The sequence below is a fragment of the Salvelinus alpinus genome, chromosome 21 (genome assembly GCF_045679555.1).
Source record: "Salvelinus alpinus chromosome 21, SLU_Salpinus.1, whole genome shotgun sequence".
Lineage (NCBI taxonomy): Eukaryota > Metazoa > Chordata > Actinopteri > Salmoniformes > Salmonidae > Salvelinus > Salvelinus alpinus.
Genome location: NC_092106.1, coordinates 26,760,138 through 26,783,934, shown reverse-complemented (window position 1 = coordinate 26,783,934; position 23,797 = coordinate 26,760,138). Strand labels below are relative to the sequence as shown.

The 23,797-nt window shown below is 44.6% G+C and overlaps 1 protein-coding gene across 1 annotated transcript in view; it reads left to right on the top strand.

Moving 5' to 3' along the window:
- Positions 1-4,387: 4,387 nt before the first annotated feature.
- Positions 4,388-23,797, top strand: part of LOC139548144 (CMP-N-acetylneuraminate-beta-galactosamide-alpha-2,3-sialyltransferase 4-like) — a 44,194-nt gene continuing 24,784 nt past the window's right edge. Inside the window, exons 1-2 of the mRNA XM_071357575.1 lie at positions 4,388-4,673; positions 18,240-18,296. The gene's annotated coding sequence lies outside the window, so the exon portion shown is untranslated. The remainder of the gene's footprint in view (positions 4,674-18,239; positions 18,297-23,797) is intronic.

The following is a 23,797-nucleotide window of genomic DNA, read 5'->3' as shown; positions in this document are numbered from 1 at the left end:
ATGCACCAGATCTCCAGTGCTCACCCACAGCCCGGTTCAACCTGTGCCTGCACTCTGGAGGGTCCGGGCTAAAGTGGTCATCCAGCCTGGAGGAGTGGTGCCAAGGCTGCGCACCAGAGCTCCAGTGCTCCTCCACGGCCCGGTCCTTCCGGTGTCTCCTCCACGCACCAGGTCTCCTGTAGGTCTTTCCAGCCTGGTGGGTCCTGTGGCAGCGCCACGCACCAGGCTGTCTCTCCGTCTTCTCCCTCCAGGTTTGCCCTCCAGTCCGGAGCTGCCAGAGCCGCCCGCCAGTCCGGAGCTGCCAGAGCCGCCCGCCAGTCCGGAGCTGCCAGAGCCACCCGCCAGTCCGGAGCTGCCAGAGCCGCCCGCCAGTCCAGAGGCGCTCCTCAGTCCAGAGGCGCCCCTCAGTCCAGAGGCGCCCCTCAGTCCAGTGCTGCCCTCTACTAGGGTCTCCAATCCGGGGTCGGTGGAGAGGGTCGCCGCTCCTAAGGTGACACAGAAGTGGGCCGAGACGATGATGGGGTCCACGTCCCGCTCCAGAGCCGCCACAGCGGTAAATCCCTCCCATATAGGTTCAGGTTTTGCGGCCAGAGTCCGCATCTTTGGGGGGGGGGGGGGGGGGGGGTACTGTCACGTTCTGACCTTAGTTCCTTTTTTATGTCTTTATTTTAGTTTGGTCAGGGTGTGAGTTGGGGTGGGCATTCTATGTTTTTCTATGTTTTGTTCTGTATTTATATTTATATGTTTGGCCTAGTATAGTACTCAATCAGAGGCAGGTGTCAGTCGTTGTCTCTGATTGGGAGCCATATTTAGGTAGCCTGTTTTCTATTGTGTTTTGTGGGTGATTGTTTCCTGTGTTAGTGTTTGCACCATACGGTAGTGTTTCGGTTTTCATTTATTCTCTTGTATTCTCTTATTTTGTATTATTTCTCGATTATATTATGGATACGTACCACGCTGCATTTTGGTCCTCCTCTCCTTCCACCAACGAAAGCCGTTATATATTGGCTCTAGTAAGAAAGTTTGTTTGATTTGAAATGGAAAATAATACTCGAAGATGCAATACAATGAGATTAGATTTGGATGGTTTGGGATATGTGTTTCTTCCTGGAGAGGTGTTTGTTTTGTTTTAGGGTGCAGCAGTAAAACCTGATCTGTAGTGGAGCAGGTCGAGAGCTTCAAGTTCCTTGGTGTCCACATCACCAACAAACTAGCATGTTCCAAGCACACCAAGACAGTCGTGAAGAAGGCCTGACAATGCCTATACCCCCTCAGGAGACTGAAAAGATTTGGCATGGATCCTCAGATCCTCAAAGTTCTACAGCTGCACCATCGAGAGTATCCTGACTGGTTGCATTACCGCCTGGTATGGCAACTGCTCCGTATCTGACCGCAAGGCGCAACAGAGGGTAGTGTGTACAGCCCAGTACATCATTGGGGCCAAGCTTCCTGCCAGGCAGGACCTCTATACCAGGCGGTGTCAGAAGAAGACCCTAAAAATTGTCAGACTCAAGCAACCCTAGCCATAGACTATGCTCTCTGCTACCGCACGGCAAGCGGAACTGGAGCGCCAGGTCTAGGTCGAAAAGGCTCCTTAACAGCTTCTACACCCAAGCCATAAGACTGCTGAACAGTTAATTAAATGGCTACACGGACTATTTCATTTAACCCCCCTTTTTACGCTGCTACTACTCGCTGTTTATTATCTATGCATAGTCAGTTTATCCCTACGTAGATGTACATGTTACCTCAATTACCTCAACTAACCTTTACCCTCGCACATTGACTCGTTACCGGTACCCCCTGTATATAGCCTTGTTATTGTTATTTTATTGTGTTTTAAAATGTTATTACTTTAGTATATTTAGTAAACATTATTTTTCTTAAAACTGCATTGTTGGTTAAGGGCGTGTAAGGATGCATTTCACAGTAAGGTCTACACCTGGTGTATTTGGCGCATGTGATTTGATTTTGATTTGAGAAGAGTCGGACATGAAAAAGCGCAGGAAAACCCCTCAAATAAGAGACAAGCTGTGTGTGAGCATCTTGGAGGAGGGGCAACCTGTACTTTTTTAATTGCAGTGACTGGGCTGGATTCAGGCTCTCTCCCTCTACACAGCCAAAGCAAACAATTGACCTCTAATGGATGAGACTTTAGTTGTGTAGGTGACGGATGAGTGAATGGATCAAGTACTTTCTGATACTTTGAAACCTGGGGCGTGGGGCTTTATGTATCAAGTGTCTCAGACAAACTCAAATCAAATTTTATTAGTCACATTCGCCGAATACCACAGGTGTACGTAGACCTTACAGTGAAATGCTTACTTACGAGCCCCTAACCAACAATGCAGTTTCAAAAAAATACGAATAAGAATAAGAGATAAAAGTAACAAGTAATTAAAGAGCAGCAGTAAAATAACAATAGCAAGACTATATACAGGGGGGTACCGATACAGAGTCAATGTGCATGGGCACCGCTTAGTTGAGGTAGTATGTACATGTAGGTAGAGATATTAAAGTGACTATGCATAGGAGACAACAGAGAGTAGCAGTGGTGTAAAGAGTGGGGTAGGGGGGGGGAAATGCAAATAGTCTGGGTAGCCATTTGACTAGATGTTCAGGAGTCTTATGGCTTCTTGGACCTAGACTTGGCGCTCCGGTACCGCTTGCCGTGCAGTAGCAGAGAGAACAGTCTGTGACTAGGGTGGCTGGAGTCTTTGACAATTTTTAGGGCCTTCCTCTGACACCGTCTGGTATAGAGGTACTGGATGGCAGGAAGCTTGGCCACAGTGATGTACTGGGCCGTTCGCACTACCCTCTATAGTGCCTTGCGGTCGGAGGCTGAGCAGTTGCCATACCAGGCAGTGATGCAACCAGTCAGGATGCTCTCGATGGTGCAGCTGTAGAACCTTGTGAGGATCTGAGGACCCATGCCAAATCTTAGTGCTGTATTGATGCTTTGCCTGTTTGATGGTTCATCGGAGGGCATAGTGGGATTTCTTATAAGCTTCCGGGTTAGAGTCCCGCTCCTTGAAAGCGGAAGCTCTAGCCTTTAGCTCATGGCGGACGCTGCCTATAATCCATGGCTTCTGGTTGGGGTATGTACGGTCACTGTGGGGACAACTTCATTCATGCACTTATTGATGAAGCCAATGACTGATGTGGTGTACTCCTTAATGCCATCGGAGGAATCACGGAACATATTCCAGTCTGTGCTAGCAAAACAGTCCTGTAGCTTAGGAATGCTGATCTAGGATCAGGTCTCCCCTGTCCATTCAATCTTGTACATTGTGGTCTAAAAAACTAAACTGATCCTAAATCAGCGCTCCTACTCGGAGACACTTTATACATACAGCCCCAGGAATCTGGTCTGTCCAAGTAAAGAACTGTTTACAATGACGTTCTACCCATTTAAAGGGATGATTCACAGCCAAGCACCTAAAGACGCACACAGATGAGACTGCAAGATGTAGATTTCTGGCACTTCAAATGTGATGTGAAAACTGAAATGGAAAACGGACTTCTCCCACGCAGTTACAACCAAGCAGAGACGGGCAGTTCTCCTGTCTGTTTTTTACAGGGCTTTGACACTGCCCTTGGTCAAAGAATAAGCAAACATTTGCTCTCCATTTGGTTATTGGCTTTCAAAGTTTGTAGCCTAATGTCAGGAATTAGAAGTTCAAAGTCCAGTAAATTTAGGACAGGGCTGGATCCTTTTTGTTACATTAGACATCTACAGTATCATAAAATTACAACTTGATACAATACGAGAAGGTAATGATAAATTTATTCTGAAGTTGAGGAACATTTACATATGAAAGAGATATTCCTCTTGAGTATCTCTTTTCCCCTTACAAATAAAAATCCTGTGTGCACACAGCAGGTAATAATACCAACCTGACTTAGCGCTGCAATATTCTCACTTCACTCAAATATGTTGGCATATTGTTCAAGAGCTAAACCTGCTCGTGGGTCTCATCCACAAATGAGAGAGTACTGGGTATTTCTTCTCTTTGGGAAGCAGCCTACTCACTCAGGCTCAAGGACAAAAGCTGCCCACTAGTTCTATCAGACAAAACAAATCCAATGCTGTCAAATGTGGGCGTTGCCATTTTCTCATCACACTAAAATATATATTTTTTGTTGAATAAATATAAAGAAATAGGCTATTATAAAATATGATGACTTGAGAATGTGTGAAACTGTTTGTAGTTCACAGAAAAAAAGCACATTTAATTGTACTTACTTCAGAACTTCTTTAAATACAGACAGCATTCTATCAATAAATTGATGAAACTTTTTCTGTAAGTCAATGGCTCAAGAACTGCATGCGCTGCGCATGTGCCAAAAAGAAACATTTTGAAAAAGGGTAGGCGTTGTACTGACTACATTCCAATGGACCGTTCACTCTGCCTGCGGAGTTAGCAGCCCGTTAGATTATTGCCAACAAATTATGAATTTGATATGAAAAAGTTTTTGCTTCTTAAATGTGGTATGTGTCCATGTTTTCAAGTCGTGTAGCCCTAATCATTGAAACGGATACCACGGCGCCTCCCACTTGGCGCATAAAAACGCCTATTTCTTGCATCTCAGAGATAGTAACGTTAAACTCTTATATGCCTATGCTATTCTGCTTGTGCTTCGGATTGCCACAGTTGTTAACTACATTGCTGGTAAGTGAATTCCCATTTGCTTTTTCAAGTTTTTCTTCTATCAACCACAGCTGCCAAATATTGTGATTTAGCTGGCTAATTTTAATAATTCAGGAAATAGTGGCTGCATACCCTGCAATCGCATAGAGGCAACTAAAACCTATTTAAATTATAATTTAAAAGTTCTTAAATCAAAATGCTCATTGTATACTTTTCTGAACTTACTTTGACATCCGTTTGCGAATCGATCTGTTTAGCATAGGATTAATACTTTGTAGCTAATAACCAATTTGTCCATTTTATGCTGTTGCTTGGTTGCCAAGTTACAGCACATCAATTGAGACAGAAACAGGGCACACTCAACTTGGTCGTTTTTATGAATGATTAACAAAGTCGTATTTTGTTGGAAATACTTAACAAATGTAAAGTGAAAAACAAGTGCAACATGGCAGTTTGATGGCTTCACAATTGTTTTAGGAAAGTTTGCAAAATGTTTGTGGAAGTTGTAACATTGAGTCAGGGATGGTGGAAGATGTTATCCTTTCATTTTCACTTCCCTATAGTCTCCCTAAGCAGTCTGTTAACAGAATCACGAGAACGTCTATTCTGAGTTTGATTCCTCACATGCTGCCTGTCTGTCAGCAGGGACATGTTGTGAGTTGCCCCCTGCTGAAATGAAATCTGGCCCATGAAATGGAGTGCAATGAGGTTGGCCTTGGCAGTTATGACTGTGTTATATTCAGCTAAATCATTGTTTTGTCTGTGAAAGATAACAAACTGGTGAAGCTCCACACAACAGTGAACATGTAAAACTGTTAAGCTATATTTTTTTCTGACTTTAATTGTAAGAGTGCTGACAGTCTTGTTTTCTATTAATGACTTTAGTGTCCTCAGCATTTTTGGATTAGGCCAACGCATGATAAAAAAAACACTGATAAATGTATATGCCTATAGTCTTATACAGCAACACACAGTGCATGTTCAGTTTCTTGTAGGTCAGCCCACTAGTGGGTCCTAGTATCGAAAGGTATGACTGGTTATAAAAAGAGTAGCGTAGTTAGTGCATAATGAGATTACCAATGTTAACTTCCATAGATTCAGTCCTCTGACCAGTACACTATGGCTGCGTTTACACGGCCTAACTCAATTGGTTGCATTGGCCAGTTAACTCATAAACTAATCAAAAACAGGGGCGTAGGCCTGGGTGGCCCAATCAGGTTAAGCAACAATGTTTTTTTATGCTCTTTACTTGTCAGTGTTCTAAACAGGACATCATTTATATTTTTACCTAAACAAGCGAAGACATATCAGAGAATTCATAGCAAGCAGTGCACTAGGTTAGTCAGATTTGATTAAACATAACAGAACAGATTAACTGGAATGACATTCATTCTCATGGGATGGGTTTCAAAAATAGTTAAATGAAAGTCACACTCCCAATTAGCCAAGAATATGACTGCATGCAACTGATCCATGCCCAGTATATTCACAATACAACTCATTTAGTGTAGGATGGCTATTATCAAATAACATAATACAATACAAGTAGCCATGCCAATTGTCTCAATAGACTGGCAATCACAAGGGGTTCTTGTTTCATAATAGGCATAGGTCAATCTCCTTATCTAGATTAGGTTTCCTCATTCTACAGCCATTATTATAAAATATCCACGTTTTGAGCTATGTATAGCTATGCATAACATTGCTCTGTTTAATTCAATTTGAGGCTTGGTTCAAATTGGTTAACTCATATGGTTTGTCATAACATCAGTGCATCATGTTTGTGCAGATTTGCTTTACTTTCAAAACAGGCCTAATTATACTTTAAAGATAGCGTTGTTGAAAAGGCTAGTTAATAATTTCAAGAGGCTTGGTGCAGCAGTTTGAAGGTTTGTTATAACGTTCTAATAACACAGAAAAAGTAGGCTAGGCACTGTATTGTTCAACACCAGTGTCAGACCAGACTGATACTTAGCCTAGAGATGCAGGTTTGTTCTGTCCTAGGGCTAGGTGGTATACCGTATTTTACTATATACCGGTATTGATGCATGGACCGGTTTGGGTTTTTACTTTACCTTCTATAACGGTATTTGAATGTTTGGTTTCTGAAATGTGATATGCCATGTGTGTAATGTCCCTTTTTTTATAGTTTACTCCGCTACTTGAATCATCCCTCTCCGCTCTGTCTCTATGCCGCTTTCCACATAGACCTAGTCCCATCCCGTCACTCAAGGTGCGCATTTGTTGTTGCTTGACCATGAGACACTTTCGTTCAGTCTGCATGTTAATGCAGCACATACAACGATGTTGTTTCCAATTAGATCTTAATATGAATCCACAGGTGTTCTATAATTACAATATTAGTTTGTGTTTCTTACATCTGCAAACAGCTAGTTTGTATTTTCTTAGCAAGTTAAGCTAAATCGTGTTAGCCACTAATGCTAATCGCTAGTTGGCTGGCTAGCTAAATCAACATGTTTTTGCAACAGTATCTTCTAAATCAAAGAGGAATAGGCGAAGCATGAATATGTTGACTAGAGGTCGACCGATTAATCGGAATGGCCGATTAATTAGGGACGATTTCAAGTTTTCATAACAATCGGAAATCGGTAATTTTGGATGCCGATTTCTTAAATTTATTTTATTATTATTTTATATATATATTTTTATATATATATATATATATATATATTTTTACACCTTTATTTAACTAGGCAAGTCAGTTAAGAACACATTCTTATTTTCAATGACGGCCTAGAAACGGTGGGTTAACTGCCTTGTTCAGGGGCAGAACGACAGAATTTTACCTTGTCAGCTCAGGGATTCAATATTGCAACCTTACGGTTAAGTAGTCCAACGCTCTAACCACCTGCCTCACGAGGAGCCCGCCTGTTACGCGAATGCAGTAAGAAGCCAAGGTAAGTTGCTAGCTAGCATTAAACTTATCTAATAAAAAACAATCAATCAATCAATCATAATCACTAGTTATAACTACACATGTTTGAAGATATTACTAGTTTATCTAGCGTGTCCTGCGTTGCATATAATCGATGCAGTGCGCATTCGCAAAAAAGGACTGTCGTTGCTCCAACATGTACCTAACCATAAATATCAATGCCTTTCTTAAAATCAATACACAGAAGTATATATTTTTAAACCTGCATATTTAGCTAAAAGAAATCCAGGTTAGCAGGCAATATTAACCAGGTGAAATTGTGTCACTTCTCTTGCGTTCATTGCACGCAGAGTCAGGGTATATGCAACAGTTTTGGCCTCCTGGCTCGTTGCAAACTAATTTGCCAGAATTTTACGTAATTATGACATAACATTGAAGGTTGTGCAATGTAACAGGAATATTTAGATTTATGGATGCCACCCGTTCGATAAAATACGGAACAGTTCCGTATTTCACTGAAAGAATAAATGTTTTGTTTTCGAGATGATAGTTTCCGGATTCAACCATATTAATGACCTAAGGCTCGTATTTCAGTGTGTTATTATGTTATAATTAAGTCTATGATTTGATAGAGCAGTCTGACTGAGCGATGGTGGGCACCAGCAGGCTCGTAAGCATTCATTCAAACAGCACTTTTGTGCGTTTTGCCAGCAGCTCTGCTGTTTATGAATTCAAGCCTATCAACTCCCGAGATTAGGCTGGTGTAACCGATGTGAAATGGCTAGCTAGTTAGCGGGGTGCGCGCTAATAGCGTTTCAAACGTCACTCGCTCTGAGACTTGGAGTAGTTGTTCCCCTTGCCCTGCATGGGTAACGCTGCTTCGAGGGTGGCTGTTGTCGATGTGTTCCTGGTTCGAGCCCAGGTAGCAGCGAGGAGAGGGATGGAAGCTATACTGTTACACTGGCAATACTAAAGTGCCTATAAGAACATCCAATAGTCAAAGGTATATGAAATACAAATCGTATAGAGAGAAATAGTCCTATAATTCCTATAACAACTACAACCTAAAACTTCTTACCTGGGAATATTGAAGACTCATATTAAAAGGAACCACCAGCTTTCATATGTTCTCATGTTCTGAGCAAGGAACTTAAACGTTAGCTTTCTTACATGGCACACTTTGTTTTTGCATTATTTAAACCAAATTGAACATGTTTCATTATTTATTTGAGGCTAAATAGATTTTTATTGATGTATTATAATAAAATAAGTGTTAATTCAGTATTGTTGTAGTTGTCATTATTACAAATAAATAAAATAAAAAAATCGGCTTTTTTGGTCCTCCAATAATCGGTATCGGCGTTGAAAAATCATAATCGGTCGACCTCTAATGTTGACTATATGAATAAAGATTTAATGTAGCCAAAGATTATAGGGTCCCCTAGGAAACACTGAACATCACTTTGGTTCCTACCCTGTCACAATAACTCGTCCATGGTATAAAACAGTTTTGAAAGACCCAATGAAATAATTTTGAATGTGTTGCCACCCTAGGGTAACGCACTACTCATAAAGCAAATTTAGAACGTAATCAAAAACATAAAATACCGTAAAAAATGTATATGATATTTTAGCTCTATCGCCCAGCCCTACTCTGTACAGTAGGCTACATGGGTTTGTCTTTTTTTTATTTTTTTATTTTTTAAATGTGATGCTAAGTTTGCACAGTGACAAAATGCCACACCACAGAGCCCAGGGAACTGGAGAGAAAATATGCTACCCTGCTGAAACTTTATATTTTCGGTCAGGCTAACAGATGACTCCCTAACTCAAGAACATGATGGCATCACTCTCCAAGCGTCCTCCATTATGTTAGGCCTAATGTAAAGGGAAAGGCTGTTAATGGTGTTGTTGCCTGACCTCATTCTTTACTTTTCTCTGAGGCCCTGAGCACTAATTCCTTGGCTATATTTTTGGAAGCCATCGTCCGACGGGGAATGGCTTCTGGGTAGCGAGTGACATAATCTAGGATGACCAGAATGTATTGGTGACCTCTAGCAGATTTGGTAGTGGGCCCACTATATCCATCGCTATCCTCTCAAATGGCATTTTGATTATGGGGAGTGGCACTAACGGGCTAACAGCTGGTCGGGGAGCTGTTAACTGGCACTCTCCACAATGTATAGCCACCTCAGCCTGAATTCCTGGCCAGTAAAACCTCCTCACAATCCGGTCTTGTGTTTTATCGATACCAATGTGTCCCCCCCCAGAATATGCCCATGAGCTAGATCCAGTAATGTTCTCCGGTACCGGATGGGGACCAACAACTTTTCCACCACGTCAACCCCTATTTTTGTTACTCTGTACACCAAACCCTTTTTCATGATAAAGTGGGGGAAGCTCTTAGGACAATGTACCCCCATAAATGATAGGCAATCTACCACCTGCACATCTGCTCTGGCTTGCTGCAGGGTTGGATCCTGGGTCTGGGCTGTCCCGAAATTAGTCAGGGACCCTGCCAGGTCTGTTGGTTCTAGATAGTCACCCTCTGGATTCCGATCGATCCAGGCCCCACAAGTACCGTGCTGCTTGTTATTGACTGGGTCTGCCCCTTCTTCCTCATCCTCCCCGACTAGCACCTGTGAGGTTGGCCCCTGGGAGTCCTTCTCTTTTCTTGGCTTTGGTTGAGGGCTACTTCCTGCTTGGTAAGGGGTGTTGGCTTCTCAAATATGCCGTTCTTCTGGCCTAACCTCGCAAAGTTAGGAAAGTATCTACCCAGTATTACATCATCTTCGGGACCACGCCAACCTCATAATCCAGCAGCCATCCTCAGTTTTGCAGGTTTTCCTACTTACAAAGCATGTAGAGGTCCGTAATTCTTATCATAGGTACACTTCAACTGTGAGAGACGGAATCTAAAACAAAAATCCAGAAAATCACATTGTATGATTTTTAAAGAAAAACTAACAGGTCTGTGAGAGCCGGAATTCTTACTGGTTGGTAGGTGATAAAATATTTATGTCATGCAATAAAATGCAAATTAATTACTTAAAAATCATACAATGTGATTTTCTGGATTTTTGTTAGATTCCGTCTCTCACAGTTGAAGTGTACCTATGATAAAAATTACAGACCTCTACATGCTTTGTAAGTAGGAAAACCTGCAAAAATCGGCAGTGTATCAAATACTTCTTCTCCCCACTGTATATATACAGTATATATATATATATTTACATTTACATTTAAGTCATTTAGCAGACGCTCTTATCCAGAGCGACTTACAAATTGGTGCATTCACCTTATGATATCCAGTGGAACAACCACTTTACAATAGTGCATCTAACTCTTTTAAGGGGGGGGTTAGAAGGATACTTTATCCTATCCTAGGTATTCCTTAAAGAGGTGGGGTTTCAGGTGTCTCCGGAAGGTGGTGATTGACTCCGCTGACCTGGCGTCGTGAGGGAGTTTGTTCCACCATTGGGGTGCCAGAGCAGCGAACAGTTTTGACTGGGCTGAGCGGGAACTGTACTTCCTCAGAGGTAGGGAGGCGAGCAGGCCAGAGGTGGATGAACGCAGTGCCCTTGTTTGGGTGTAGGGCCTGATCAGAGCCTGAAGGTACGGAGGTGCCGTTCCCCTCACAGCTCCGTAGGCAAGCACCATGGTCTTGTAGCGGATGCGAGCTTCAACTGGAAGCCAGTGGAGAGAGCGGAGGAGCGGGGTGACGTGAGAGAACTTGGGAAGGTTGAACACCAGACGGGCTGCGGCGTTCTGGATGAGTTGTAGGGGTTTAATGGCAAAGGCAGGGAGCCCAGCCAACAGCGAGTTGCAGTAATCCAGACGGGAGATGACAAGTGCCTGGATTAGGACTTGCGCCGCTTCCTGTGTGAGGCAGGGTCGTACTCTGCGGATGTTGTAGAGCATGAACCTACAGGAACGGTCCACCGCCTTGATGTTAGTTGAGAACGACAGGGTGTTGTCCAGGATCACTCTGGGAGGAGTACACAATGGAATTGTCAACCGTGATGGCGAGATCATGGAACGGGCAGTCCTTCCCCGGGAGGAAGAGCAGCTCCGTCTTGCCTAGGTTCAGCTTGAGGTGGTGATCCGTCATCCACACTGATATGTCTGCCAGACATGCAGAGATGCGATTTGCCACCTGGTTATCAGAGGGGGGAAAGGAGAAGATTAATTGTGTGTCGTCTGCATAGCAATGATAGGAGAGACCATGTGAGGATATGACAGAGCCAAGTGACTTGGTGTATAGCGAGAATAGGAGAGGGCCTAGAACAGAGCCCTGGGGGACACCAGTGGTGAGAGCACGTGGTGCGGAGACAGATTCTGGTAGGAGCGACCTGTCAGGTAGGACGCAATCCAAGCGTGGGCCGCGCCGGAGATGCCCAACTCGGAGAGGGTGGAGAGGAGGATCTGATGGTTCACAGTATCAAAGGCAGCCGATAGGACCTGTCAGGTAGGACGCAATCCAAGCGTGGGCCGCGCCGGAGATGCCCAACTCGGAGAGGGTGGAGAGGAGGATCTGATGGTTCACAGTATCAAAGGCAGCCGATAGGTCTAGAAGGATGAGAGCAGAGGAGAGAGAGTTAGCTTTAGCAGTGCGGAGCGCCTCCGTGACACAGAGAAGAGCAGTCTCAGTTGAATGACTAGTCTTGAAACCTGACTGATTTGGATCAAGAAGGTCATTCTGAGAGAGATAGCAGGAGAGCTGGCCAAGGACGGCACGTTCAAGAGTTTTGGAGAGAAAAGAAAGAAGGGATACTGGTCTGTAGTTGTTGACATCGGAGGGATCGAGTGTAGGTTTTTTCAGAAGGGGTGCAACTCTCGCTCTCTTGAAGACGGAAGGGACGTAGCCAGCGGTCAAGGATGAGTTGATGAGCGAGGTGAGGTAAGGGAGAAGGTCTCCGGAAATGGTCTGGAGAAGAGAGGAGGGGATAGGGTCAAGCGGGCAGGTTGTTGGGCGGCCGGCCGTCACAAGACGCGAGATTTCATCTGGAGAGAGAGGGGAGAAAGAGGTCAAAGCACAGGGTAGGGCAGTGTGAGCAGAACCAGCGGTGTCGTTTGACTTAGCAAATGAGGATCGGATGTCGTCGACCTTCTTTTCAAAATGGTTGACGAAGTCATCCGCAGAGAGGGAGGAGGGGGGAGGAGGATTCAGGAGGGAGGAGAAGGTGGCAAAGAGCTTCCTAGGGTTAGAGGCAGATGCTTGGAATTTAGAGTGGTAGAAAGTGGCTTTAGCAGCAGAGACAGAAGAGGAGAATGTAGAGAGGAGGGAGTGAAAGGATGCCAGGTCCGCAGGGAGGCGAGTTTTCCTCCATTTCCGCTCGGCTACCCGGAGCCCTGTTCTGTGAGCTCGCAATGAGTCGTCGAGCCACGGAGCAGGAGGGGAGGACCGAGCCGGCCTGGAGGATAGGGGACATAGAGAGTCAAAGGATGCAGAAAGGGAGGAGAGGAGGGTTGAGGAGGCAGAATCAGGAGATAGGTTGGAGAAGGTTTGAGCAGAGGGAAGAGATGATAGGATGGAAGAGGAGAGAGTAGCGGGGGAGAGAGAGCGAAGGTTGGGACGGCGCGATACCATCCGAGTAGGGGCAGTGTGGGAAGTGTTGGATGAGAGCGAGAGGGAAAAGGATACAAGGTAGTGGTCGGAGACTTGGAGGGGAGTTGCAATGAGATTAGTGGAAGAACAGCATCTAGTAAAGATGAGGTCAAGCGTATTGCCTGCCTTGTGAGTAGGGGGGGAAGGTGAGAGGGTGAGGTCAAAAGAGGAGAGGAGTGGAAAGAAGGAGGCAGAGAGGAATGAGTCAAAGGTAGACGTGGGGAGGTTAAAGTCACCCAGAACTGTGAGAGGTGAGCCATCCTCAGGAAAGGAACTTATCAGGGCGTCAAGCTCATTGATGAACTCTCCAAGGGAACCTGGAGGGCGATAAATGATAAGGATGTTAAGCTTGAAAGGGCTGGTAACTGTGACAGCATGGAATTCAAAGGAGGCGATAGACAGATGGGTCAGGGGAGAAAGAGAGAATGTCCACTTGGGAGAGATGAGGATCCCAGTGCCACCACGCCGCTGACCAGAAGCTCTCGGGGTGTGCGAGAACACGTGGGCAGACGAGGAGAGAGCAGTAGGAGTAGCAGTGTTATCAGTGGTAATCCATGTTTCCGTCAGTGCCAAGAAGTCGAGGGACTGGAGGGAAGCATAGGCTGAGATGAACTCTGCCTTGTTGGCCGCAGATCGGCAGTTCCAGAGGCTGCCGGAGACCTGGAACTCCAGGTTAGGGTGGCAGCGGCCACGCGGTGTGAAGCGTTTGTATGGTCTGTGCAGAGAGGAGAGAAGAGGGATAGACAGACACATAGTTGACAGGCTACAGAAGAGGCTACGCTAATGCAAAGGAGATTGGAATGACAAGTGGACTACACGTCTCGAATGTTCAGAAAGTTAAGCTTACGTTGCAACAAATCTTATTGACTAAAATGATATAGTACTGCTGGCTGGTGAAGTAGGCTAGCTAGCAGTGGCTGCGTTGTTGACATTGTTTGAAAGTGTAGCTGGCTAGGTAACCTCGATAATTACTCTAAACTACACAATTATCTTGGATACAAAGACAGCAAAGACAACTATGTAGCTAGCTAACACTACGCTAATCAAGTCGTTCCATTGTAATGTAATAGTTTCTACAGTGCTGCTATTCGGTAGAAGTTGGCCTCCTAGCAGTGTTGACTAGGTAGGAGAACGGCAGCGCGGCGGACGAAAATAGCTGGCTAGCTAACCAATAATTACTCTAAACTACACATAAACTACACAATTATCTTAGATACAAAGACAGCAAAGACAACTATGTAGCTAGCTAACACTACACTAATCAAGTCGTTCCGTTGTTCCGTTGTAATGTAATAGTTTCTACAGTGCTGCTATATTAATCCATTTTAGAATAAGGCTTTTAACAATGTGGGAAAAGTAAAGGGGTCTGAATACTTTCGAAGGCACTGACTCTACACACTCCTACTCACATACAATCATCATATATGCTGCTGCTACTCTATCAAATATCTTGATGCCTATTGATCCAGTATCCCTGCACATTGTAAATATGGTACTGGAGATGATCCTGCATATAGTATGCTTACTTTATTGTGTTCTTATTTTTATATCTTGTGTGTTTTTAGTTCAAACTTTAATTTACATTTTTTTGTACTACGTTGTTTTTGATTACTGCATTGTAAGAGCTGGCAAGAAAGGCATTTCACTGTACTTGTGCATGTCATTGAAACTTTATTTATAATAAGCAGATTTATTATGGTTCTCAAAATGTAGCAGTTATTTTGCCCACAAAATACATTTTTGTCATTTAAAGACTGACTCTCAATTACAATAATATTTGCCTTTCATCTCACATTGCATGACTCCAGGTAGCCTAGTGGTTAGAGTGTTTGGACATTAAAACTGAAAGGTTGCTGGAAGGAATCCCGAGCTGACAAGGTAAAAATCTGTCATTCTGCCCCTGAGCAAGGCAGTTAACCCACAGTTCCTCGGGCGTCGATGACGTGGATGTTGATTATGGCAGCCCCCACACCTCTCTGATTCAGAGGTGTTGGGTTAAATGCAGAAGATACGTTCAGTTGTACAACTAACTAGGTATCCCCCTTTCCCTTATTGACATCTTTAGCACTGCTGTGTTTGAGTGCGTCTCAGCCTGGCCAAACAGTTTAGCTCCCGTCCACTGGTAGAGCACTTACAGTAAAGTCGTAAATAAAATCAGCGGTAGCTGTGTGGTACTTCAGACAGACCCGGATTGGAACCCATCCACGTACGCTAATGGGCCTAAAGACTTGGGCCTCTGTCAGCCCCACTATATCCGACCCAGCACTTGACCCTCTCTTTGAGCCTTCTCCCCACATATCACACAGACATTGATTGTACTGTCTCTGAGGACCTGTGCCTCCTGCTCAGAGCAGGCATGTGGAGCTGGTTAGAGCTCCCTCAATGAAGTCCTCACACACTGCGTCATGGAAAAGAGCACTGGGGGTGCATGGAGGCAATAGTTGTCAGGTAGTAGTTGGCACTGTTGGTTAGGCCTATACAAAGCGTGTCTTTTTCATTGATTACTCTAGTACTCAATTATGATATCGTCATTGTCGCTCATTTTGTTATGTAATTGTATAAATTGGTGGAATTAGCCACACCAGACTATTCAAAGCCTTTTCAAAATTTCCCCACCAATCATATGCTTACTTCATGCTTAACATTTAGCAGGCTACCCTGCTAATAAATGTGATGTATCCTAAGGTAAAATAGTGGGAAACTTGGAAAACATTGGTCAAATATAGCCTGTTTGCCTTTCTGTTCAGCTATTACATTTAGAGGTCGACCGATTACGATTTTTCAACGCCGATACCGATTATTGGAGGACCAAAAAAGGCCGATACCGATTAATCGGACAACATTTTTTAATTTTTTAATTTTTTAAATTTAAAATATTTATTTATTTGTAATAATGACAATTACAACAATACTGAATGAACACTTATTTTAACTTAATATAATACATCATAAAAATCAATTTAGCCTCAAAACAATTATGAAACATGTTCAATTTGGTTTAAATAATGCAAAAACAAAGTGTTGGAGAAGAAAGTAAAAGTGCAATATGTGCCATGTAAAAAAGCTAACGTTTTAGTTCCTTGCTTAGAACATGAGAACATATGAAAGCTGGTGGTTCCTTTTAACATGAGACTTCAATATTCCAAGGTAAGAGGTTTTAGGTTGTAGTTAATATAGTATTTATAGGACGATTTCTCTCTCTACCATTTGTATTCCATATACCTTTGAGTTTTGGATGTTCTTATAGGCACTTTAGTATTGCCAGTGTAACAGTATAGCTTCCGTCCCTCTCTTCGCTCCTACCTGGGCTCGAACCAGGAACACATCGACAACAGTCACCCTCGAAGCAGCGTTACCCATGCAGAGCAAGGGGAACAACTACTCCAAGTCTCAGAGCGAGTGATGTTTGAAACGCTATTAGATCGTACACCGCTAACTAGCTAGCCATTTCACATCGGTTACACCAGCCTAATCTTGGGAGTTGATAGGCTTGAAGTCATAAACAGCGCAATGCTTGAAGCACAGTGAAGAGCTGCTGGCAAAACGCACGAAAGTGCTGTTTGAATGAACGCTTACGAGCCTGCTGCTGCCTACCATCGCTCAATCAGACTGCTATATCAAATCATAGACTTAATTATAACATAATAACACACAGAAATACGAGCCTTTGGTCATTAATATGGCCGAATCCAGAAACTATCATTTCGAAAACAAAACGTTTATTATTATCGCATATACCCTGACACTGCGTGCAATGAACGCAAGAGAAGTGACAGAATTTCACCTGGTTAATATTGCCTGCTAACCTGGATTTCTTTTAGCTAAATATGCAGGTTTAAAAATATATACTTCTGTGTATTGATTTTAAGAAAGGCATTGATATTTATGGTTAGGTACACGTTGAAGCAACGACAGTCCTTTTTCCGCGAATGCGCACCGCGTCAATTATATGCAATGCAGGACACGCTAGATAAACTTGTAATATCATCAACCATGTGTGGTTAACTAGTGATTATGATTGATTGATTGTTTTTTATAAGATAAGTTTATTGCTAGCTAGCAACTTACCTTGGCTTCTTACTGCATTCGCGTAACAGGCAGGCTCCTCGTGGAGTGCAATGAGAGGCAGGTGATTAGTTCTTAACTGACTTGCCTAGTTAAATAAAGGTGTAAAAAAAAAAAAAAAGGCCAAATCGGTGTCCAAAAATACCGATTTCCGATTGTTATGAAAACTTGAAATCGGCCCTAGTTAATCGGTCGACCTCCACTCCTTGTAGGCCTACTCTGTGTCATTTGCTAAAGACACAAGGTGTAGCATGTTACCGAGACTGGTACCCAGACTAGGTCAATTAGGCTATATCTTCATAGCTTCCTGTTGGTTGTTAATCCAAATTAGTTGAACGGAACAGTCATGTCTGCCTTTGTTCACATGTGAGTTTGCCTATGGAGGAGGAGTTATGTGATTGTGAACAGCTACAGCATAGCTCCGAATGGAGCCTTTTATTCCCTCCTGATGTTCGCATTTTGTTTACAACGTAAAGACCGTTCTAAACGTGCTTCACCAAAGGCTTGACTCAAGGGTGGAATGGATAGCACTGGATTGGAAATCAATAGAGATTCATTTTAAACCACTTGCTTAATTATTCGATTTGGCTATGCTTTTTCTTTCTGGTTTGATTGTCAAATCAAGTTGTATTGGTCATATGCAGATGTTGTTGTGGGTGTAGTGAAATGCTTGTAAGAGTTTGCCTATTAATGATTTGTGAGTCAGAATTCTGTTTTAGAAATACCAATGAAAGATAGTAGGCTGAACGATGCCATCACAGCATGCTGCACTTAAAGTTGAGGAATGATCATGTTCTTGTTCTGGAGATAAAGCAAGCATCATTCTCAAGTATCCTTTCTTACTGGTTTCCACCAGTCATGCACTCGGTTTGACAGTTTCTAATACTGGTTGCCTTCATTGTATCAGCCACTATTGAGGATATTCTCTTCTTATAGTCATACATTTTATCACATCAGTTAGCACTTGATATCGTTCTCCATTTGTCTTATTTATTATTTATCTCCTTTTGTGTTACAGGGAGGAACCCAGAGTCTCAACACATCCACCCTTTAAAGGACATGGAGAAAGGCAAAGGTATGGGATTTAGGCTATCGACAGGGCTTTGGTTGCTTATAGGACTGTTTTTATATATTACACTTTTATCCCAAGACACTTAGTCATGCATGCATACATTTTACGTATGGGTGGTCCCAGGAATCGAACTCACTACCCTGGCGTTACAAGCGCGTGCCCCCCCCCTTATGTAACAGGGTGTACAAAGGACAAAGATGGACATTAGGGGCTTGTGTTCCTGTGCTTGTTTTCTTCGCTATTTCCTATTACAATAGCTGTGTAATCAAGCACAGTGATGACACACCCTAATCCTGCCCCACCTATCCTCCTTTCAAAATAGTTCCAGTTTATTATGGTGAACTGAAGGAGAGACCGACTCCTCAAAGGAAAAGCCTGTCAGTGCTACTACTGTGAAAGCACAGTTTGGCTGGGCAATCCGTCATGATTCTGGAATGTCGTGATTTTTTTTTCTCTCCCTATTTTATTTTTAGTACCCGCAGGAGGCCTTTTGCCTTTTGGTAGGCTGTCATTGTAAATAAGAATTTGTTCTTTTAATTGACTTGCCAAGTTAAATAAAGTGTAAACAATAGGGGTTGTGGTCAGATTATGTCCAGAGACGGGGAGTCCGTGGAAGATCTGTGTGTTTGAATAACTGATTTGATTGAATCAGTGACCTATAATCTCATCTAATCCGTAATCTAAACTCTGCTACCCCAAAGCACAATTTAAAGGCGCAGCTTGCGGTGAGCTATATATGATGTTGTGGTATTGAAGATGTCCATGGATGGTGATGAAGAGTCATCACTCCCGTTCATCCTCTTACTGACTCATCTGTCTCTGTGTTTGTGTCTCAATTCAAAGGGCTTCATTGGCATGGGAAACATATGTTAACATTGCCAAAGCAAGTGAAATAGATAATAAACAGTGAAATAACAATAAAAATGAACAGTGAACATTACACTCTCAGAAGTTCCAAAATAATTTAGACATTACTATTGTCATATGTGTATATATACAGTGTTGTATCGATGTACAAAAGGGAAAATACATAAATATAGGTTGTATTTAGTGGTGTTTGTTCTTCACTGGTTGACCTTTTATTGTGGCAACAGGTCACAAATCTTGCTGCTGTGATGCACACTGTGGTTTTTCACCCAATAGATATGAGAGTTTATCAAAATGTGATAAAAAAAAAAATGTTGGATTCTTTGTGGATCTGTGTAATCTCAGGGAAATATGTGTCTCTATGGTCATACATTGGACAGGAGGTTAGGAAGTGCAGCTCAGTTTCCACATTTTGTGGGCAGTGTCTTCTCTTGAGAGCCAGGTCTGCCTACGGCGGCCTTTCTCAATAGCAAGGCTATGCTCACGGAGTCTGTACATAGTCAAAGCTTTCCCTAAATTTGGGTGTCTCTGTCCTGCGACTGGACCTTTTTTGGAACACCATTATTTTGGTCTTACTGAGATTTACTGTCAGGGCCCAGGTCTGGCAGAAGATCTAGGTGCCGGAAGTGCCTTCCGGGTAGGCACTTCCGGGTTGGAGCGAGCGGTCGCATTTCGCTCCGCAGGTAGTATAACTTTTCATTACATTTCATTATAGTACAACGGTTTGATTTGTCTGATCTTAGCAATTTCTTCTTAGCTAGCTACATAGCCGTCTTTGTATCAAAGATAATTGCGTAATTATCGTAATTCGTCGTCCTAACGTAGTCAACACTGCTATCTGGCCAGCAGCTAGCCAGCTAGCCAACGTCCACCGTCTACCGAATAGCAGCACTGTAGAAACTATTACACTCAACGGAACGACTTGATTAGTGTAGTGTTAGCTAGCTACATAGTTGTCTTTGCTGTCTTCGTATCCAATATAATTGTGTAGTTTAGAGTGTGTAGTTTTAGAGTGATTATCTTAATTTACCGAGGTTAGCTAGCCAGCTATTTGTCGTCCTTAACGTAGGAAACACTGCTAGCTAGCCAACAGCTAGCCAACGTCTACCGAATAGCAGCACTGTAGAAACTATTACATTCAACGGAACGACTTGATTAGCGTAGTGTTAGCTAGCTACATAGTTGTCTTTGCTGTCTTCGCATCCAAGATAATTGTGTAGATTACAGTAATTATCGTAATTTACCGAGGTTAGCTAGCCAGCTATTTGTCGGCCCTCTTAACGTAGGAAACACTGCTAGCTAGCCAGCAGCTAGCCAGCTAGCCAACGTCTACCGTCTACCGAATAGCAGCACTGTAGAGACTATTACATTACAACGGAACGACTTGGTTAGTGTAGTGTTAGCTAGCTACATAGTTGTCTTTGCTGTCAAGATAATTGTGGTTTTTGAGTAATTGTCGAGGTTACCTAGCCAGTTACCGAGGCTACCTAGCCAGCTACACTTTCAAACTAAGTCAACAACGCAGCCACTGCTAGCTAGCCTACTTCAGCAGCACTGTATCATTTTTTAGTCAATAAGATTTCTTGCAACGTAAGTTTAACTTTCTGAACATTCGAGACGTGTAGTCCACTTGTCATTCCAATCTCCTTTGCATTAGCGTAGCCTCTTCTGTAGCCTGTCAACTATGTGTCTGTCTATCCCTCTTCTCTCCTCTCTGCACAGACCATACAAACGCTTCACACCGCGTGGCCGCTGCCTGGTGGTCCCAGCGCGCACGACCCACGTGGAGTTCCAGGTCTCCGGCAGCCTCTGGAACTGCCGATCTGCGGCCAACAAGGCAGAGTTCATCTCAGCCTATGCTTCCCTCCAGTCCCTCGACTTCTTGGCACTGACGGAAACATGGATTACCACAGATAACACTGCTACTCCTACTGCTCTCTCCTCGTCTGCCCACGTGTTCTCGCACACCCCGAGAGCTTCTGGTCAGCGGGGTGGTGGCACTGGGATCCTCATCTCTCCCAAGTGGACATTCTCTCTTTCTCCCCTGACCCATCTGTCTATCGCCTCCTTTGAATTCCATGCTGTCACAGTTACCAGCCCTTTCAAGCTTAACATCCTTATCATTTATCGCCCCCCAGGTTCCCTTGGAGAGTTCATCAATGAGCTTGACGCCTTGATAAGCTCCTTTCCTGAGGATGGCTCACCTCTCACAGTTCTGGGTGACTTTAAACTCCCCACGTCTACCTTTGACTCATTCCTCTCTGCCTCCTTCTTTCCACTCCTCTCCTCTTTTGACCTCACCCTCTCACCTTCCCCCCCTACTCATAAGGCAGGCAATACGCTTGACCTCATCTTTACTAGATGCTGTTCTTCCACTAATCTCATTGCAACTCCCCTCCAAGTCTCTGACCACTACCTTGTATCCTTTTCCCTCTCGATCTCATCCAACACTTCCCACACTGCCCCTACTCGGATGGTATCGCGCCGTCCCAACCTTCGCTCTCTCTCCCCCGCTACTCTCTCCTCTTCCATCCTATCATCTCTTCCCCCTGCTCAAACCTTCTCCAACCTATCTCCTGATTCTGCCTCCTCAACCCTCCTCTCCTCCCTTTCTGCATCCTTTGACTCTCTATGTCCCCTATCCTCCAGGCCGGCTCGGTCCTCCCCTCCTGCTCCGTGGCTCGACGACTCATTGCGAGCTCACAGAACAGGGCTCCGGGCAGCCGAGCGGAAATGGAGGAAAACTCGCCTCCCTGCGGACCTGGCATCCTTTCACTCCCTCCTCTCTACATTCTCCTCTTCTGTCTCTGCTGCTAAAGCCACTTTCTACCACTCTAAATTCCAAGCATCTGCCTCTAACCCTAGGAAGCTCTTTGCCACCTTCTCCTCCCTCCTGAATCCTCCTCCCCCTCCCCCCCCCTCCTCCCTCTCTGCGGATGACTTCGTCAACCATTTTGAAAAGAAGGTCGACGACATCCGATCCTCGTTTGCTAAGTCAAACGACACCGCTGGTTCTGCTCACACTGTCCTACCCTGTGCTTTGACCTCTTTCTCCCCTCTCTCTCCAGATGAAATCTCGCGTCTTGTGACGGCCGGCCGCCCAACAACCTGCCCGCTTGACCCTATCCCCTCCTCTCTTCTCCAGACCATTTCCGGAGACCTTCTCCCTTACCTCACCTCGCTCATCAACTCATCCTTGACCGCTGGCTACGTCCCTTCCGCCTTCAAGAGAGCGACAGTTGCACCCCTTCTGAAAAAACCTACACTCGATCCCTCTGATGTCAACAACTACAGACCAGTATCCCTTCTTTCTTTTCTCTCCAAAACTCTTGAACGTGCCGTCCTTGGCCAGCTCTCCTGCTATCTCTCTCAGAATGACCTTCTTGATCCAAATCAGTCAGGTTTCAAGACTAGTCATTCAACTGAGACTGCTCTTCTCTGTGTCACGGAGGCGCTCCGCACTGCTAAAGCTAACTCTCTCTCCTCTGCTCTCATCCTTCTAGACCTATCGGCTGCCTTTGATACTGTGAACCATCAGATCCTCCTCTCCACCCTCTCCGAGTTGGGCATCTCCGGCGCGGCCCACGCTTGGATTGCGTCCTACCTGACAGGTCGCTCCTACCAGGTGGCGTGGCGAGAATCTGTCTCCGCACCACGTGCTCTCACCACTGGTGTCCCCCAGGGCTCTGTTCTAGGCCCTCTCCTATTCTCGCTATACACCAAGTCACTTGGCTCTGTCATATCCTCACATGGTCTCTCCTATCATTGCTATGCAGACGACACACAATTAATCTTCTCCTTTCCCCCTTCTGATAACCAGGTGGCGAATCGCATCTCTGCATGTCTGGCAGACATATCAGTGTGGATGACGGATCACCACCTCAAGCTGAACCTCGGCAAGACGGAGCTGCTCTTCCTCCCGGGGAAGGACTGCCCGTTCCATGATCTTGCCATCACGGTTGACAACTCCATTGTGTCCTCCTCCCAGAGCGCTAAGAACCTTGGCGTGATCCTGGACAACACCCTGTCGTTCTCAACCAACATCAAGGCGGTGACCCGTTCCTGTAGGTTCATGCTCTACAACATTCGCAGAGTACGACCCTGCCTCACACAGGAAGCGGCGCAGGTCCTAATCCAGGCACTTGTCATCTCCCGTCTGGATTACTGCAACTCGCTGTTGGCTGGGCTCCCTGCCTGTGCGATTAAACCCCTACAACTCATCCAGAACGCCGCAGCTCGTCTGGTGTTCAACCTTCCCAAGTTCTCTCACGTCACCCCGCTCCTCCGCTCTCTCCACTGGCTTCCAGTTGAAGCTCGCATCCGCTACAAGACCATGGTGCTTGCCTACGGAGCTGTGAGGGGAACGGCACCTCCGTACCTTCAGGCTCTGATCAGGCCCTACACCCAAACAAGGGCACTGCGTTCATCCACCTCTGGCCTGCTCGCCTCCCTACCTCTGAGGAAGTACAGCTCCCGCTCAGCCCAGTCAAAACTGTTCGCTGCTCTGGCACCCCAATGGTGGAACAAACTCCCCCACGACGCCAGGTCAGCGGAATCAATCACCACCTTCCGGAGACACCTGAAACCCCACCTCTTTAAGGAATACCTAGGATAGGATAAAGTAATCCTTCTAACCC